The sequence below is a fragment of the Protopterus annectens genome, chromosome 4.part0, assembly GCF_019279795.1.
Source record: "Protopterus annectens isolate FY-2018-M chromosome 4.part0, PAN1.0, whole genome shotgun sequence".
NCBI classification, from domain to species: domain Eukaryota; kingdom Metazoa; phylum Chordata; order Ceratodontiformes; family Protopteridae; genus Protopterus; species Protopterus annectens.
In genome coordinates this window covers 1,650,707,476-1,650,728,219 of record NC_056733.1, presented here as the reverse complement: position 1 = coordinate 1,650,728,219, position 20,744 = coordinate 1,650,707,476, and positions in this window count along the sequence as shown.

The window sequence follows — 20,744 nt, the reverse complement described above, 5'->3', positions numbered from 1 at the left end:
GCTGTAAACACTACAACAGAATATCCAGGTTTTGTCCTCAAATATGAGGCCTACTATGCATAACATGTCTAGCACTCTGATATCTCACTGGCTTGTTATCAGGTATGATGTCAGTAAATAATGATGTACTATACACATGCACCTCTTACTGCATGACATATGGACAAAGGGTGACAGACTTGGGGGACAGAGGTACAAAGCACCAATACTGACATATTGCTGTTCTATTGTGAGAAATTTCCTTGTGTAACAGGGTTTGTTGTGACATATGAAGTCAGTAACTTACATGGATGTCACCATGTACTGACTGCAATCATCAGAGTATGCTACTGCATATCTAAAGATAGGAAATGTGTGAGTAACACAACACATGTAAGACACCAAACTCTGGACAGTCTGCAGATAGCCCTACAGGTGAGAGTTTCCTCAACCACATAACACTGTCATGCCAGACTTTAAATCTTGTAGAACAGCCATATCCACACAAACCCTGTTTAACCAACATTACTTCAAATGTAGAACAGCAATGTTTACATTATGTCCCCATGTCTGGAACATCCCCCTCCTGTTTGTTGGCCTGTCTCCACAGTGTATGTTGTAAGAGGTATTTCCAACTACCCTTTGTGATGCTGTTTGTCAAACACCCACATTAAGCCCTGCTCACAGTGAAGGAAAAGGTCCAACACTCACATGAAGTGCTTAGTTATAGGAGTGTGTTTCCATGCAATTGGCTATATGAATGAAACCACAGCTGTTACACATGCAATTAGCAAGTGGGGGACTGCAATTTGTGCACAGGCCATCAGCTGATCATGAGCATTCCTTACAAAACTCAAGCAGCTGCCTATGCAAACAGATGTACTTTTCTACATCCACCAGAGAGGGGGGGAGAGAGAGAGAGACAGAGAGACACAGAGACAGTGACAAAGTAAGAAAGGAAGGGTGTAAGATAGCAAGAGCCAAGTGTATTTGTGTATCATCCGTTGGTGGCGAGTGGTACCTGTGTATTATAACAGTTGCATATATTGTTTACTAATCCATGCTGTCACATAGTAATTGCACATGGCTGTACAAATTTATGGCTGAGGATTGTCTACAAAAACTCCTACAGTGTTTGAAAACTGTTGGCCTTGTAATGTGGACAATGGGACATTTATGTCTTCAATATGAGGATGTAGCAAAATTCACACTGCAATGGATCTTGTCAGTATTCACTCACCCCAACACCCACACACGACACTGATGACACACACACACACACACAAACACACATTTATCAGGACTGAGTTTCAAACCCCTACCTGACTTTGTATTGCTATTAGTGTTACGCAGTTATTGCATGTTTCACAGAGCTTACACATTGGAGAGCTGTCCAAAGATGTCTTTGAAGGTGAGTGACATCAGCAACAGTGCTAATGAAGTTTTAAGGGAAGTGTAGTACATGTGAATGTCTACAAAAGCACGTATCAATGGAGATACACACAAACTCTTTCAGGGAAACACACACATCACTGTTGAGGGGATCAAGATTAGAACCCCTACCTAATTAGTTTGCTACGCTACAATATTATGCACTTATCAATCACAAGTGCCACAGAGCTTATATGGCTGATACATGGCCAAAGGGTTACGTAAAGGTGAATGACAGCAGGCGTGCTAAAGTAGGCCAATGGTAGATGTAGTGATTGTGAATTAATACAAAATCATTAATCTCCACACACACACACACACACACACACACACACACACACACACACATTTGCCAGCACTGAGATGCTTAGGTTCATTGCTTCGCATGTGTAGTAGGTGCATGGTCCTGACAGCTGTACAAGGCTAGGCAAAGGGAATACCTTGGCATTAGGCCACATGACAATGGTCTCCAGTGTGACTCAGGGGTGTAGTCCCTGGAGTGGACCCCACAGGAGGGTATTGTATTCACCATCAACTCATCTAGGTTACTATTTTGGGTCGCCAGTGATGTGCACTGCTTCCCACGTATGTGCACTATATTCCATAACATGGACAGTGTCTGGGTTGTGCACATGTCCCACACACATGTTCTTTGACATATGGAAGTGTACTTGAGGTCTCTGAGGCATGTTGTGTGTACAGATTGTTATCTTCTGATGTAGCATTCCTGACCTCATTTGAGGAGACCTGGCTATGGAAGTGAGGTTGTGCTTGCACCTACATTGACAGCATGATACAGGTATTCAGCAGAGTTTGTGGCATCTGTCCATACAGGGCATGTGCATAAGGCATGGTATTCTCTTTGTGGGTTACATTTGCAGACTCTACAGTTTTTGTAGGCGTCCATTGGGGAACATAACAAAAGGATCACCGTAAGCATTTATTTGCCTATTGTAGGGATGGAACAGGGTGCCATGTCCTTTTACTTGCTGGATAACACACACTCAGTCAGGAGATATTATACATCACAGTACTTTCTGATGTTAGTGGCATTGTTGTGGTCAATAGGCATGTAGTCCATTGCAATCACACCGTGGTTACTATCTGTGGGCAATATGTAGGGAACTACGAATATAGTGGTTGTTGCCTAGCCAAGTGTGTTTGTGCATGAGACATGGGTGGAGAGCATTCTCTGAGTAATACAAGGGTAGCCTACATTATTCACTGATCCAAAATGTCACATGTAGGGCTATGTATTGTTGCACCAGCCTCTCTGTTTTTTGACATCTGTTATCCTTGTAAGGTGGACATTGTGACATATAGTAGGTCCTCAATATAATAATTTAGCAAAGCCCACCCCACAATTCATCCTGCCATTAAACAATTACAGCAACCGCCACACAAGATACTGATGACACATGCATTCACTTACCAGTACTGAGATTCAAACCCCTACCTAGCTATGTATTGTTACTAAAGTGTACCGCATTTCTCGCATGCACCACAGAACTTATTGAATGGATGTTTGGATGTTGTCCCAAGGTACTTCTATGGTGAAAAACATCACCAGCCCTTGTAAATACTGGCACTGATTGATGTAGTGGGTGACAGATCACAAAAATAATTTTACCCTAATCACACATTTATATTTGCCAGGGCTGAGTTTCCAACCTCTATCTAACAATCTTTATGGACCGTTATGTTACACATTTACCACATGCACCACTGACCTGACATGTTTTAGGTTTGGAAACGGGTACTTGTAAAGTGGATGATATCTGCAGGACTATTAAAGTCAGACTCTGAGATGTGTACTGGCTGTAAATGGGGCCAAAATCCTTGAGGTACACACATACATATGTACACACACAAACACTTAACACAGATGAGATTCAAACCCATACCTGTGTAGATACTGCTACTGCACTGTGCCACATTTATAGCATGCACCAGGGAGCTTATAGGGGTGGCCCTTGTCCAAAAGGGTATTTCAAGGTGACTGAAATGAGCAGGCTTGCTAAAGTAGGGCAATGGGAGGTGTAGTAACTGTGAATGGCCTCAAAATAATTAATGTCTGCACACACTCGCACACACACTCACACACACTCTCTCTCACACACAAACTAAAAACACTTGCCATGTCTGGGATTAAAACTCCTACATGACTGGTATGTTACACTATAGCATTATGCAGTTATCGCACATGCCAAGGAGCTTATAGGGCTAGCCCTTCTCCAAAGGGGTATTTCAAGGTGACTGACACCAGCAGGCTTGCTAAAGTAGGGCAATGGGAGATGTAGTGACTGTGAATGGCCTCAATATCATTAATCTCTACACACAATCACAGAGTTTCACAGTTACCATGTCTGAGATTAGAACTCCGACCTAACTAGGATGTTATATTACAGAATTACACAGTTATCGCATGTGCCACGGAGCTTTTAAGGCTAGCCCTTGTCCAAAAAGATATTTCAAGGTGACTGACATCAGCAGGCTTGCTAAAGTAGGGCAATGGGAGGTGTAGTGACTGTTAATGGCCTCAAAATCATTAATCTCAACACACATGCACACACACACACACACACACACACACACACACACACACACACACACACACGCACACTTGCCATGTCTGGGATTAAAACTCCTACATGACTAGTATGTTACACTATAGCATTATGCAGTTATCACACATGCCAAGGAGCCTATCGGGCTAGCCCTTCTCCAAAGGGGTATTTCAAGGTGACTGACATCAGCAGGCTTGCTAAAGTAGGGCAATGGGAGGTGTAGTGACTGTGATTGGCTTCAAAATCATTAATCTCTACACACACGCACAGAGTTTCACAGTTACCATGTCTGAGATTAGAACTCCGACCTAACTAGGATGTTATATTACAGAATTACACAGTTATCGCATGTGCCACGGAGCTTTTAAAGCTAGCCCTTGTCCAAAAAGATATTTCAAGGTGACTGACATCAGCAGGCTTGCTAAAGTAGTACAATGGGAGGTGTAGTGACTGCGACTGGCCTCAAAATCATTAATCTCAACACACATGCACACACACACACACACACACACACACACACACGCACACACAGTGTTTCATAGGTGCCATGTCTGGGATTAGAATTCCTACCTAACAAGAATGTAATACTATAGCATTACACAGTTATCCCACCAGACCATGGAGCTTATGGGGTTAGCGCTTGTCCAAAGGGGTATTCCAAGGTGATTGATATCATCAGTCTTGCTAAAATAGGGAAATGGGAGTTGTATTGACTGTGAAAGGCCTCAAAGTCATTAATCGCTACACAGAGTATCACAGTTGCCATGTCTGGGATTAAAACTCGTACAAAGACAAAATGATCGATTTTAACAATTGACTAAAATTTTGGTGTCATTCAAAGGGGATCCAGTGTCTGTCAGCCTGGGATGACATGCTCAACAAGCCACGTTGATTCGCTAGGGACGGCTTGCACCTGTCACCACTGGGCTTTCGGATATTGGCAAAGGCTCTTGCCACCCCCATAGTGCCTTTTTTAGGCAAGGCTCAAAAGTCAAACCCACCCCCATAGACAGCACAAGGAACAAGAAACTAAGGGTAATGCTGCTTAACGCCAGAAGTCTTAACCTCAAGATGCACGCACTCAAAGCTCTCCTCAGTATGGAGAACATCGATATCTGTGCAGTGACAGAAACCTGGTTCAAGGCTCCAGAGAGCACCCCAGCACTACCAGGCTATACCTAATATCATGCTTTTCGACCCTAAAACCCAGACCGAACCACAAAAGGAGGGGAGTTTCCATATTTATCAAGGATATCCACACCTCCAGGTTAGTGGCATTGCATGAAGTATCGGAGACCATCCATGTGCAACTAACAGTGGGCAAGACTGCTTTTCAATTTATAGCATCCTACAGACCACCCTCTCAAAGTCAGGAATCCCACTCGGCTTTCCTGAAAACATTGGAGAACATGAAGATCTCTCCGAACACCATTATATTGGGTGACTTCAACTACCCAAACATTGACTGGGAGCACTACTCAAGCCCCAGCACCTTAGCCCAAAGGTTCCTGGAAATTATAAACTCAAATGCTATGGAACAACTAGTCACCACTCCCACAAGAGGGGACAACATACTAGACCTGATCATTACCAACATGGGGACTCTATGCTCCACACCAGAAGTATATCCCTCATTGGTAAGATCAGACCATAAATTAATTTCACTGGATGTCCACATCCCGACCCCACCCCAGCCCAGAAAACCACAGTGAAAAACTTCTCAAAAGCAAACTTCTCACTTCTCAAAACCGCAGTGGAATCCATCAAGGCCCCAGGGCCAGTGGAAACTATGGCCCAAACTGCAGAATCCTATATAAATGCATTCTATGGACATCTCCAGGAATGCATGGATCATGCTATCCCAAACTAAACCAAGACCCAATCATCCAAAGGCAGGCGTCCAGTCTGGTGGACCCCTGCCATAAATAAACTGTACAACAGAAGGAGGAAACTACTACATGATAGAGCAAAATCCCTAATAGGGAAGGCATCTCTGATCAGTACTAGCAAAAAATTACGATCCCCTCATAAAATCCTCCAAGGCCAGCTTCGAGAGAAAAATTGCACAGGACACCAAAGACAATCATAAGGCTTTTTTCAGTTATGTTAGGAACCTGGGATGCAACTCCCAGACTTGTTCTGAGTTGATTCTAAACGACAAAAAATACACTGAACCCACAGACATCGCCAATATCCTGGCAGACAGGTTCAGTCCAACCTTCTTCACCCCCTCCTGCCCAAAAGAGCAAGTATCTATCCCGGCAGAGGGCTGCCTCTCAAACATCTCTGATGCTCAGGTGAAGGCTGCCCTCTCCAAAGCAAAAAACACTACTTTCATGGGACCAGATGGCATCCCGGGTTGCATCCTACATGAACTCTAAGAGGAACTAATCCCTCAAATAAAACAGCTATACAATCTCAGCCTCACTACAGGATATGTGCCCACAGAATGGCGTACAGCAACAGTGGTCCCACTCCACAAAGGTGGAGCCTCTACGGACTCTGGAAACTATCGCCCCATAAGCTTGACTAGCTTAGTCTGCAAGGCTATGGAGAGGATCATCATGGAGCTCATAAACAAAGACATTGGGGACCTACAGACACTAGATCCTACCCAGTTAGGCTTTGTCAAGGGCAGATCCTGCCTTTTGAACCTGGTTGACTTCTTCGAAACAGTCACCAAAGCCATAGATGAAGGGAGGGTAGTCCACACAGCCTATCTGGACCTTGCAAAGGCATTTGACACAATACCCCACTCGGGCATCATAGATAAGCTATCCAGATTAAATATAAACCCCTATGTCACAGGATGGGTCGCAAACTGGCTCAAAGACAGAACCCACAGAGTGAGAGTTGCTGGAGCCATGTCAGACTCGAAACCAGTCACAAGTGGCGTCCCACAGGGTTCTGTCCTGGGACCACTCTTGTTCGGTATATACTTTTCCAAGGTACAGGCAAAGGTGGAAGGATTATGGCTCACCAAGTTTGCAGACAACTGCAAACTGGGCGCCATAATCAACTCTCCAGCTGACACAATCATCCTTCAAAAAGGTCTCACCGAGACAGATAACTGGTGCCAGCACCATGGTTTAAAGCTAAATGCCAACAAATGTATAGTCATACCCTTTGGCAAAAACAATGTGCCCACAAATTACCACATAGGCGGAAACCCATTAAGTACAGAGAAAGTTATTAGGGACCTGGGGACCCAAGTTGATAGCAATCTCTCCTTTGAAAACCACATTGCCAAAGTGGTTAGAAAGACCTTCTACATAGCCCACCTCATCACGAAGGGTTTCACATCTAGATCAAGAGAGGTAATCTTGCCCCTTTATTCATCCCTCATCAGGCCCATCATAGAATACAATGCCCCTTTTGGGATGTACCTTACCCGACACCTGCAGCAATTAGAGAGACCCCAAAAGTATCTCACCAAGAGGATAAAGGGTCTCAAACAGATGCCATATGCTGCTCGGTTAAAAAAACTCCAGCTCTACTGAGTTGCATACCGCCTACTGAGGCGATCTATGCCTGACATACAAAGCTATGTCAAATCCAGAATTAATGGACATGCTCCACCTCAGTAAATCTAAATCCTTAGAGCCACACACTCGAGGGACTTGAACCTCATCACAGAAATAAATAGAACTTGCTGGAGGGACAGGTTCATAACCCAGAGGCTCCCTTCAATCTGGAATAGAATTCCAGTTCATGTGAGGCAGAGCACCTCACTGACTCTCTTCAAGAAGAATCTCGATAGGTGGATGGGGGATCGTAGGTTTGTCCCAGGGATTACTCCTGTGTCACTATTAGACAGAGGCACAGTAAACAAAACCTTAAAAAGGGCACAGTATACTCAAATCAAGGGGTGGCGTAAGCCATACAGAATCGGGCTAGGCTTATAATTGCCCCAGGGCAGATAACCTAGTATGAACCTATGAACCTGACTAGTATGTGACACTATAGTATTACACAGTTATTGCACGTGCCACAGAGATCATGGGGCTAACAATTGGCCAGTGGGTTATTTCAAGGTGACTGACATCAGCATGAGTGTTAACATGGGGCTATGGGAAGTGCAGTTTGTGTGAATGGCCCATAAACCATTCCTCTGGGAACACACACATAACACTCAGTCACACACAACTTTACATTTGACAGGACTGGGTATACAAATGCTAGATGAATACTGATTTGTACTATCATGTTACACAGTTATCACAAGCACCACCAACACTATAGGGCGAAAGGCTACCACAAGCAAATGTCTACAGTGATCGACATTAGCACATCATGTGATATTGGCCAATTGGATGTGTGGTGGGTGGGACAGGACTCATGATGGCAATCTCTTTGTCACTGCCTGCCTCTCTCTTCCCTACATCTGTGTGCGTGCATGTTTGACCTATTATAGTGTGTTGGCCTTGGATCTGTGTGAGCATTCCTAGCCAATGTGTGTGCAAAGCATGAATGGTGTGCAATTTGGTGCGTGTGCACAGACATCTGCAACTGACAGATATGTATAGTCCACTGTTGTTGTCAAACATGGACTCCATTTCTCTAAGTGTTGGTGCATGCCCAGTATGACCTTCTGTATTTTGTTGTCAGACATGGGCTTCATTTCTCTAAGTTTAGGAGTATGCCCAGTATAACCTTCTATATTGAGTGTGCAAATCCATTCCAGGTAGGTTGTACTCCAGTGCAAGATTTTGTGTTCTACACCTACAGATAACAACCTGTTTTTGCAGAATATCTGTAGATATGTTGACAATATGGAGTTACATGGGTGACATATAGTGGGATCCTGTAACTATTGCTGTCTGTGCTGCTTGTGTTACATGGTTGGTGTTAGCAGAGATATTCAGACATGTACTGTTTTACACTGTGATGCATTATGTCATCAACTACCAACAGATATACTTATTTGTTCACTGTTATTTCCTGGAAAATACAAGATGAATAAAACTGTATCCAGTATTGTGGTCTGCAGCCTACATATTCTTGCACACTCATGCCATTCTGGAGGTGTAGCTGCAGACACTTGCTGATGGATCTATGTAAATGTTCCAGCACCTTGGTATTGTGGTGGCTGAGAATCCCCTGCTTGTACATCTATCGACATAACAGAATGGCCATATCCAGATGTGGCCATACCTCTCAGATGTACAGAATCACCCAGGTTACCCAGAGACAGGGCTCATATATCTGGTCAGTTCCCCTTCACATTGTGGTTTATGAGTGGGTTTGTAACCACTCATTACTGGGTTTGCAGACAGGGGTAGTATAGGCACACATCAAAATTTCAGACTTCACACACTCCATGGCGTCCATGCTTCTACACCTGCCACTCTGTTATTCTATCCTCATACTAACATTATGTGAGTGATATTTGCAAAGTATCCCTATAGTTGTCCCTTCATCCCAGCATTATTTAGGAGTTGGTCCACAGTTCATGCAGTAGGACATGGTGGGCATGCTACTGGGATTTGTCCACATGGCCTTGCATTTGTGTTTTGTGGACTGTGTTATGTTGTTTTTGGGATCTCATGAGATAACATTCATTGGCAGTAGTGGTGAGGCACAGGCCTTTGACAGAGGACTGTAGGGCATTTGGTAGTGATGCAGGCCATCTGTAGCAGGCCAGTACATTCTGTCACTCCTACAGTCACAGGGTGTGAACCACTGTATTCCCCTGGGGTGACAGGGTACGTGTGCGAGGTGTTAATGGCAATAGTTCCTTTCCATGCTAATCCATTGGTCTGGATGGTGGCAGGGTACTGCTTACAGCTAGGGAGTGGGACACCTCTTCAGCATGCTGCATTCTGTGGGTATTCCCATACAGAAATGGGGGTCATGCTGTATTCATTCCCAACAGGAGGGATATGACCTGTGATAAACCTGTGGATGATGGTGGGGTGAGCTGAGTGCATGTGTGAAATGGAGGCTTCTTGCAGCTGACTCACAGATATACCTGGGACATTCCCCATATGCTGCCTTGTATGGGGACATAGGAAGTCTCTCATTACTTCATAATTGTGCCTTTTGTGGTCTGCCAGTGATTGGCCAGACTACATCAGTATCCCATACTATACAGACAACTAATGTGTTGCTAACCTGTATGTACAATGCCAAAGGTGTGTGCAGTTGACAGTTACATTTTATGTACTCTGTCTAGGGTACTTCCACCTGTATACTGTGTATGTTTGAGCCCACATTCATGGCATGTGTATTTTTCAGATGGTGACAGATATTGACATCTGAACAATACGTGTGGATGAATGCTGAATTGGGCCTTGCTAGGATGCATTGTGGTTGGCACTGCAGTTGTCAGAATATGGCCCTGTCATCGACAGTAGTGGGCATTGGCCACCAAGACACAACCCTCCATGGCTACATGCTAACCAGATCCACACAATGTACAACACACAACAACCTAACACACAGAGCCCTGCATACTGTACGCATGCAACAATCTATCCTGTAAACTGGGCCAGCTTACTGTTATTAACTCCACTCGTACATTTTGCTGCATTTTTACATAGGATTGGGGGGCACACCTGACAACTGTAAACATTTATTTTATTATTTATTTATTTATTTCCAGTTTGGTTACCGGGGAAGTCCACTGGGCCAACATGACCCATTTTCAGTGGAGGCCCAGGGAGAAAAGCTCCAAGAAAGCATTGTACAAATTCAGTTATAATAAAATACAGGAGTATACAAGACAAAATTGTAAAGAGAGTTAAAAAATAAGAATATTCACAAGCATAGTTAGCAGAATTCATAGAGAGGTTAAGGGTTATACAGTTTCCTTTGAGCAATGGCACTGAAGTGTTGAGTGTGGAAGTCAGTTACATATATAAAGAGAGGAATTCTAGATATGCTTGCTTAACATGCACGTTTTTGAAGTAGAAAACTATTCACATTATTTACATTATTTACAAAGTTGAGTCATGTGAGCATAGCTGTAGTAATTGTTAGTAGGTTAGAGAGAGTAAAGTTAATGGAGTTATAGGGAGCTTGTGTAGGGTCATATGTATATGACTATGGGAGATTGTAAAGAGTTGAAGTATGAAAAGAAGGGACCCCCTAGGGTATAGACTTAGAAAGGAGATTAAGTAGGGTGGAAGCAGGTGCATTTCCATTTAGTGGACAGGTGACATTTGCTATGACTGTACTGGTATTTCAGGTACTCTTTTGGCTTTCATTTCATTTTGTATTCTGACCTATCATGCAGACTAGAGGCACATCAGTAGAGTACAGATCTTATGTTTTATTAACCTACATTTCAGTTTCAGACTTCATACCTTGCAAAACTAACATACAATTGCCTGACCGGTTGTAGTCTGTCTGTGTAGGTCTGGAGGGGGACTGTTATCCATTGCCATTAATTGGAGGCCTTAGCACAGCCTTTCTTTATGGTCATCTACACCTATCCTGCTGACTGTGGCTGTTGGGTATGTGAACCTCACTGACATGCATGTGTGTGTTCTATGGACACAACTTTGGACCACAACATGTACTGCAGTGGGATTTGTCACCTTGTCTAGTACTGCCTACTTTGTTGACACCAGTATTTAATATGGATTCCATGCTGCCCATATAGGTATCCACTATCTGCTGCCATCCCTTTCAGCCACCCAATTCCTGTGCATGTTCACATTCATACCATAGCTACAACTAGCAGAACATACTACTCCATTCAGCAATTGGTAGGAAGAGTGAGTTACTTGTGGCTGTGCCAGTACTGAGGATGATGCTGGAGGGCTGACTATGTTGGGTGCACATAGTACACTCTCTATATATGGCAAAGCATATGTAGTGTCATGTTTGGCATCCCTTTTACTGTATGTGCGAGTCAGAAAGAGGTGTAATTCCCTGGGTTCCTACCGTGTCAGTGTATGTGCTATGCATTGCCTCTTTGACAAAGCCTGGGCATACTGGGCATGCCTCCTTCTACCTACAGGAGCAGGCTCAGGTTGTTCCTCCTCCGAGTCACTCTGTGCCTGTGCTGGCCTTGGAAATGGTGGGGGGCTGTGTGGCCCCATGCTGTTCCTTCTGCAGCTATTTCCGCAGGATCATATTGTGTAGCATGGCACATACAATGAAAATCTGTGTACATGTAGCTGGAGAGTACTGCAAGGATCCACTGGATATGTCCAGGCAACAGAACCGTGACTTGAGCTTTCCAAACACACTCTCAATTATGATTCTGGTTTGTGCATGTGCCTCATTATGGAGTTCTTGTTCGGGTGTCTGTGCATTTCTGATGGGTGTCCAACCAGTGTGTAACCAGCATGCCCCACTAAGTGGCCATATGGGATGGCCCCACTGGCAAATCTCTGGTACAGCTGTGCCATATGCCAAATGTGGGAGTTGTGATAGCTTCCAGGGCTGCCATTACACATAATCATTATACTACCCTGGGCATCGCACTTGACCTGGCAGTTTATGGAGGGGAAGCCCTTGCAGTTTATGTAGAACCTACCCTGCTTGCCAGGTGGTGCTTTGATGTGTATGTGCATGCAGTGTATAGCACCCACTACCTCAAGGTATTCTGCTATTTGGTGGAAGAAATAAATATTGCTGGTGAATACCTCACGAGTGTTGATAAAATATATGTGCTCACTGGCATGTGCTGACATGGCATCCAGGAACTGGTGGAGTACCCTGGATGCTGATGCCTGTGAGGTCCCCATGATATCCCCAGTTGAATTTTGGAAGGTACCTGTGGCTAGTATTCGTAAGCCTACACATACCTTGGTATCCACTGGGATGGGTTCCCCTCTGTTGGTTCTGTGTATGAGGCATGGCCGGCACAGCTCAACAATTTACTGTAGGATGTCCCTGTCTACCCTATAGTGCTGCACTGTCTCCAGCTCATGTAGCCCCTGGTAGGTTACCCTGGGTCGGTACACTCTTCTCCTTCTCCTCGCTGTGTGTTGGTCATCAGCATTCTCATCCCCACCAACCTCAGCCTCTTCCACATATTTATGTATGAGAGTGACAGTAGCCCCTATCATTTTGTTAGTTCTGTCTCATAACATTTCCCTGTGTACACCAGTGGTGTAGAGTTTGTGGGAAAATCCAGAGTGAAAAGTGTTTGCATAATTTATAGTAGTGTGCTGGGGTGGGCTCGGCTGCTGCCTGTGTAACTGGATGATTCTGATACATTTCACCTGTCAGCTATTCTAGTTTTCCTTGATCGCCTTCCTACTGCTGTCTTCCCTTCCCATTGCCTTCCCGTTTAAGCCTCGAGACGTGCAGTGCATATCCAGTGCTCAGATGTGAGCAGAGCTGCTATTTCCTGTTTTTTTTTTTTTTTGTTTAACCTGTTTAGGCAATGTAAACACTACTAGGCAGCCTCAGATAGCCCCCCCCCTTCCTTAGCTGTGCTAAGCTAAAGGCAAACATGGGCCACAGAGCTCTAATAAGCTTACAGCATGCATAACACTCCACCTTTGGAAGTCAGCTACCTCTTAGGCTTGCACCATGGTGTTGCTGCACTTACATGGTTGGATGCTAGCTAACACTGAGGGGAAATCTGTGATTCAGTATCAATCCCCTCATTTGCTCATGGTTACAAGACTGACACTCAGCCTTCCCCCTTAGCAACCCCTATTCAATGGTATTCTTGTCTTCTGCATGCCATTGATTATTATGGCAGAAGGCTGATTTTGATTTAAAAGTGTATTTCCAGCCATTTATTTTCAGGCCGCTCCCATTTGCGCACTGCTGCCCTATGCTTAAATGGTCGAAATCGGCAAAAAAAATAAAAGTTATTTTTTATAATTTTCCAACTATTTACCATGCCAATGGCCATATATTTGGCCATTGACATGCCTACTACATTGACTACATGCTTTCTTTGGAGCTGTCATGCCTCCGTTGTGTAATTTGCAGAAATGTATTTGGTTAGTAACCGAATACATTTCTGCAGGTTACACTATTCTTGCACAGATGCCTGCATGCTTCCTGGATTGCTAATTCACCTCATTTGCATGGTTTTCACCTGTAAATGGGGTAATTAACATACAGGAGCTTTGTCCATGCAGGAATAGTGTTGGAGCGCTTGTGCATGTCACGGGAGCTCATTCCTGGATCGCTAGTTGGCCATATTGCATGCAGTAGCTCCTGCACTATTCCTGCACACCGTGCAGAGCTTGCTGAATCCTGGGGGAGGTCTTCATGTCCAGAGAGCAAGGGGAGTTTGCAAATGGGTGAGTGGTACATGTTATAAATTGCAGTACTATTGTTTTATATTTTGATAAGAATTTCACTTTATATGTATTTCTATAATGTATCCTCTGCAAGGCATTCTATATAATATAATGAAACTCAGAACAAAAGAAAAATAACATAAGAGAACTAGATGCTTATAAGATAACCTTCTTTGTCCTCTTCCTTATATAGAATTAGTGATCAGTGTAGGGTAAGAATAGTTGCATTCTACTGATATGCAGTGACCGAGGAATTAATCTTGATATTGGTCATAACTGATAATGGGTTGTGTGTATACATTCAGTTACATGGACTAGTAAGGCACTTTGCCCTCATGAGAATTTCCAGTGTTTTGTATGAAGAGGAACCACTCCATACTTGTGACAGACATTTTTCAAATGGTGTGGAGTCAAATAAGTACTTAATTCACTGGTAGTAACTACAGTGAAAATATGACTTTTACCAAGCAGCTGCATTCTTTGTGCTGTCTTAGTAAAATGGGTGTAGAGGAAATTCCTGCTTCAAAGGATAAAGGAAAATGGATTTGCCCTACAAAAATTAAATATAGAAAATTCACTGGGGAATATTTTTTGCTTTAGGTATTACTTGAAATACTACAACTTTTTCTATGTGCGAGCCTCATACAAGACCCATCACTGTACTTCCCTTAAGCAGTTCAATTGACTTGAGCTACCTCAACTACTGCTACTCAATCAACTCTCAATAGCCCACAATCTCTATTACATTCCAGATAAAACCTCAGCACTCCAGCATTTTATTCAACCACACACTACTACAAGAGCCTTAAGATCTACTAACCAGAACCTCATAACTGTCATCAGATATAAAAATGATGCTGGTAAATCTCTTTGCCTACACCACAGCCAGAATTTGGAATTCACTACCAAGTTACATAACATCTACTTCCTCTACCATCCAATTTAAAAAATCCTGAAAACCCACTATCTTCAAAATTGGCTTTGCTCATACTATACCTCAGGTTAAGCAATATGAATGCACTGCTGCAAGGACTCGGTTAAGGGTCACCAGTTGTTCACTTGAAAACTTGGTAATTTGTCAATAATTACTCTATAGTACTAATATTTGTCTTCTATAACAACTGGAAACATTACCTTTTCCCTACACCTAACATCCTACAGTAACAAACTTTACTCTTACCTTACTCTACCCTTCACATCTACTACTCCCACTCCTGTATTCAGGTTTAAAACAAAATACATTTTTGCATGTCTGGTTTATGTACTTTATGAATTGTCAGCTTTTATTGTTTACTTTCTGATATGTATTCTATTCTCACTTTTCTCCCATGTATTACATTGTATTGTATTTTATTATATGGTCTTGTATTATATTTCCTTGCTTAGCATTTTGGAGCTTTTCTCCCTGGGCCTCCACTGAAAATGGACCTATGTCCAGTCGGACCTTCTTGGTAAACAAATGTAAAATAAAATAAATAAATAAATAAATACAATAAATTACCTCATGCTGATCTTACTCAAATTAATTTGTAATACAGATTAGGTGTCATTCCCCATTTCAAGCATCATACTTTTCTCATACAAATCTCACACCAAGCATTATACTTTTCTCATACAAATCTCACATCTTCTCTTAGTCATCATCCATTCATCAGATTATCATTTTATTATCTCTTCTTTCATGTATGCTTCTCTTGATTTCATTTTCCTTTGTATGTGACTTCAGGAGTATTTACTGCTCTTGTTTTTCTACAGAATCTGACATTAACCAAAAATAGAGCAACATTCATCAGACAAAATATATTTTTTAAAACAAGAAATATTTGTATTAAATTATCATGTATGACACAGGCAATCATACATTTATATAAATTAAAACAAACCATATTGATATAATTTTAGTTGCAAACATTATACATCACAAACCATATTGAACATATTGACATAATTGTAGTTCCAAACATTATACGTTACTTATAGAGCATGGGGTTATGTATTGCACAAAGGATTTGGGGAACTGGCTCAGATGGACAGCTAAACATTTATGAATCTGGCACTGGAAATATGTCTGTTGTGGTGCTGTCTTCTTTTGAGCCATCAGTAAGATTATAACAGTTGGGAAGATCCTTCACTGGTGGGCTTATAGATGCAACAAACGCATATCTACATATCCTGCTGTTATGCACTTACTGTTATGGTCTTAAGTCACAGAGCAATATTACTGTCAAAACATCTGGATTTACAAATTAAAAATTGCAAATTAAGAGAAATTATGGACTAACCCCAGGATTCATTAAACTCCATGTAGGCAACATGCAGAGCCTACAAGGAGTGTAACTGTGACCGCAATGGTGTCAGCATGTGGCAGCATGCAATGCATATTAATGATGCGTGACATGTATAACCTAAGTCTTGCAGCTTGCAACAGCATTTCTGGCTGCAAAATCTTGTAAACTAACATGGATATGAATTCTGTGTAAAGGAGAGCATATAAGGTCCGCAGATTTGTGAGGAATGCCACAATGATCATCAGGGCTACACATTTCAGATGTGAGCAAGAAAAATGGACAAAAGCCATAAATATTGTGGAGACAAAAGGATGAGAACTATTGACCATATCCTTCAACCTCATGTCACAAGAAATCTGGACAAAGCATGACATAATGTGAGGACAAAGGCCCAAAAATAGGAATGCATATTAAATATTGCTCTTATAGTTGCTAGAATAACAGAATTTGTGGTAGCATGCAATTTCTGAATGACAAAGTCTGAAACTCAAAGGCATGTCATTATTTAGTGGCTTTAATCCTCAGATCATACTAGTGATTTGTCATAAAACCATAAATTGTATGAGAAACTGGACAAAAATAAAAGGCAAAACTTTGGAAATGGTGTGAAAATCTGGACAGTTGAGAGGTTTGCTAGGGACACACTTATTAAATGTCTTACAAAAGTTGATAGAATGGCAGGTTTTGCATTCCCATGATTTTTCAGAAGGGCATGAAGTCTGAGACTGAAATGCCTTCCACTATTTTCTGACTTCAATCCTCAATAATTTACCAATGTTTTGCCAGAAAAACATAATTGTATGAGAAATAGACCCATAAATATGACGAAAAATCTGGACATTCTTACAAATCTGTACAGTTGAGAGGTATGGCTGTTCAAATAGCTGTCATTCTATTAGTGCAACATATCTGCACAGAGGCCAACTTAATAAGAGGACAAATAACCAGTAATAGCGACGTATATGACAAGAGATGTCATATGGGAATGTGTTTGAATGTAACTCTGTAAACCTCTTATAACAAGAAATGTGAACAAAGAAATAAAAACGGGGATACACGGGTCCATAAAAAGGGAGAGATTGTTAATATTCCACAACAAAATTTGACCTTTCTGAAGAGCATGAATTTAAACTCAAATGTCAGTCATCAGTTGCTGACTGCACTCTGCAAAGACATGCCAATAATTTTCCAGGAAAACAAAATGTTATGAGGAAAAGATCATAAATATGAGACAAAAACTGAACATTCTGCACAGATCAGGACAGATGGGCGCTATGCACCCAAATGTCGGTACTATTAAGTCACAGCAGTCCAAAGATCATCCCAGTGATATGACAGAAAGTCACCTATTTGATAAGGAAAATATCTGGACATCCTGGGAATATCTGGGCATTTGAGGTGCAAGAATGTGAAGTACATGGGCCAAACACAGTACAGGATAGTGTACCAACAGTGCTGAGTATTGTGATAGCCCATTCCTGCCATTCTGTACTGAAGATGTGTTAATGATCTGTAACAGGACATGGCACTGCCATGTAAAATGATCACTCAGGAGAACTGTGTGTATTGAATAGGGCCTCACAGATGAATTCTAGGAATGAACTCAGGGAAAGAGTACAGGTGAAACTCCTGGATGTAGATAGCAGCCACACCAAGTACATCTCTATATGGTACAGTGTGGACTGTACAGGATATATGTGTTGTCTGTGACTGACACACAAGGTGACATAACAATAGGGAGGATGTGTGTGAGATAAGCATCTTTACATGAATAATGCAGAGGATATCTATCAAGGATCTGCCATACAATTGAGATAGGGTGCATATTGGGAAGCTGTGCAAACTGATATACTTGAATATGATTGTACTCTCAGCAGAGGTCACCTGTATGTTGGCTGCAGGTAAAGTATCATGGCAAACATTACAAGAACCGAACACAATCATGGACAATATCTGAATAATACTACCACTAATCCTATGCCTCTAACATAACAGGTGTGATGTGGAGTGATAACAGATGAGCCTGCACTCACACTGAACAACTCCACACTCTATGAGGGCAACCATGCACACTGTCCTGGTACTGTAATATCTGCAGGAGGTGTTAGGATGGACACTGCTATACGTGCATGTGACAGTATGGGAACTACAGGCTAGTTGCTTTGTGTGCAGTGCATATATCAACAGCACAATTCACACTATCACAAATGATATGCATGCCATTAATGTTGTCAAACACCTATGTATGTTGTGTGTGCATAAGCTAAACAGGTAGCAGATATGCATCTGGTGTAACAACTTAATTGTTATTCTGCACCATCAGACAGTCATGTATATTCCACAAAAAGAATAACTAGGTATGAACAATAAGCTGTGTGACAGCGCACTGTGACAAAGGTGGTACACTTCACTTACACATCACTGGAACATTTGTAGGGAGGTACATGGAGTAGGGTGCATGTTACTCAGTTATTGGTCTGATGAAGACTGTGAACCATGACATTAGCATGCCCTCTGATGTGCATGTCTTTCACATACCCAGTAGTTGCATTACAGTCAATGGAGTAGTCAGCACTATGACCACATTGTGGTCAATCTGCTACTTACCTTCTATCCCAGGACACAGGTCACATACCTATTAGTCTGATTATACGGTGTGATGTCCACATTATACTTGGGTGTAGTGTTTGTTTCCTGAAACACCGCATTCCTCCACGTGTCTTGTCAATGCAGGTGTTGTCATGGCCGTGGCAGCAGTCTCTATTATGTGTTGATACTGTGTGTATTATACTAATATCACAGTTGTAGTCAAGGATTGCCCACAAGCTGTAGTCCTTCAAGCAGCTGTTTTGGCACAATATGTGTATGTCATCTGCAATGTCCATCACTTAACTATGGGATAGGCAATGGCCTACAAGACACCTCTGATATACTGACCTGATCACCGGACCTGAGATATCTATCACATCACACATTTCAACATAGTGAGATGCCACATATGTCATACACAGGTCTAACCATTTGGTGATATAGCTGTTTATGGCCACATGTGACAGTGTTGATTGAATACTACAGTGTGTCTGTTTGTCAAATGCCTTCAACCATTCAAGTTCCATGGAATGATACTGTTGTCATCATGCATGCCCTCAATAACCTCATTGAGGACATCAGATGTAACAGACCTGATGTAGCAGTATCAACTCACACAGGTCTGTTGCATACACATGGAATATTACTAGTATACATGTAGAAGAGGTCCATGAAGACATGATGGTTTATCTCACAGTCAAGGAGAGTCAGGATATCTATATACATGCATGCATCAGGTGCTGGCCCCCCAAATGCAGCAGGATGCATGCTGATGTGCACCCTTATAGGGGAACATAGACCCTGTGGAGGGTGTACTGAACTGTGTATTCCACCTTATCAGGAAGGTGTATGTGCAGGGTCATGTCATAGTTGATCTATGGTATTGTCACTACACATTAATTCTATGTGATAGGCTTGGAGGAAGGTAAGACAGTGCATACTGCTTATTGTGATCTGGCCTAGGGTTTTGACACATTCACACATGCAGGTATCATTGAGAAAACCTCCAAGTTGGGGATTAAACATTACATCAGTTGATGGATAAACAATTTGCTCACTGACAGAACACACCATGTGACAGTTGGTGAATCAACCTGTACCAGTAAAGTTGTCACAATTGGCACATCCCAGTGATCTGTGCTTTGTCCTTCACTTTTTTAACTGTATTTCTCAACAGTTCTGACTAATGTATATGGCCTTTGGCTTGCCAAGTTTACTGATTCTTGCATACTGTGTGCAATCATTGAGTCCATTAATGGCAATAACATAGTACAGGAGGCTAGCACACCACATTTAACACAATCTAACCAATACACACACACATACAAATAAAATAAAATGGAAAAATATAATGTCTGTCTGAAAAGTAGAGTTCCATGTTAATCACAGCATTGTCAGCTGCTATCAGCAAACTCCCCAGTGAGGCAAGCAGGAGGAATGTATATTGGGAATACACTCCTTCCAACTATAGATTCCAAACTATATTTCTGAGTATATATGTCCAAACTGCTATAATACACATCAGTGCACATTATAAGTAGGATTGTATGACAGGACTGTAAATAAACAGCATTACAAAAGCATCAATAAGAATTAATACTCTTACATGTACCTCCACTAGATGCATGTAGCAGCTGAGGAGAGCAGCTGAGGCTTTTAGACCGACAGGG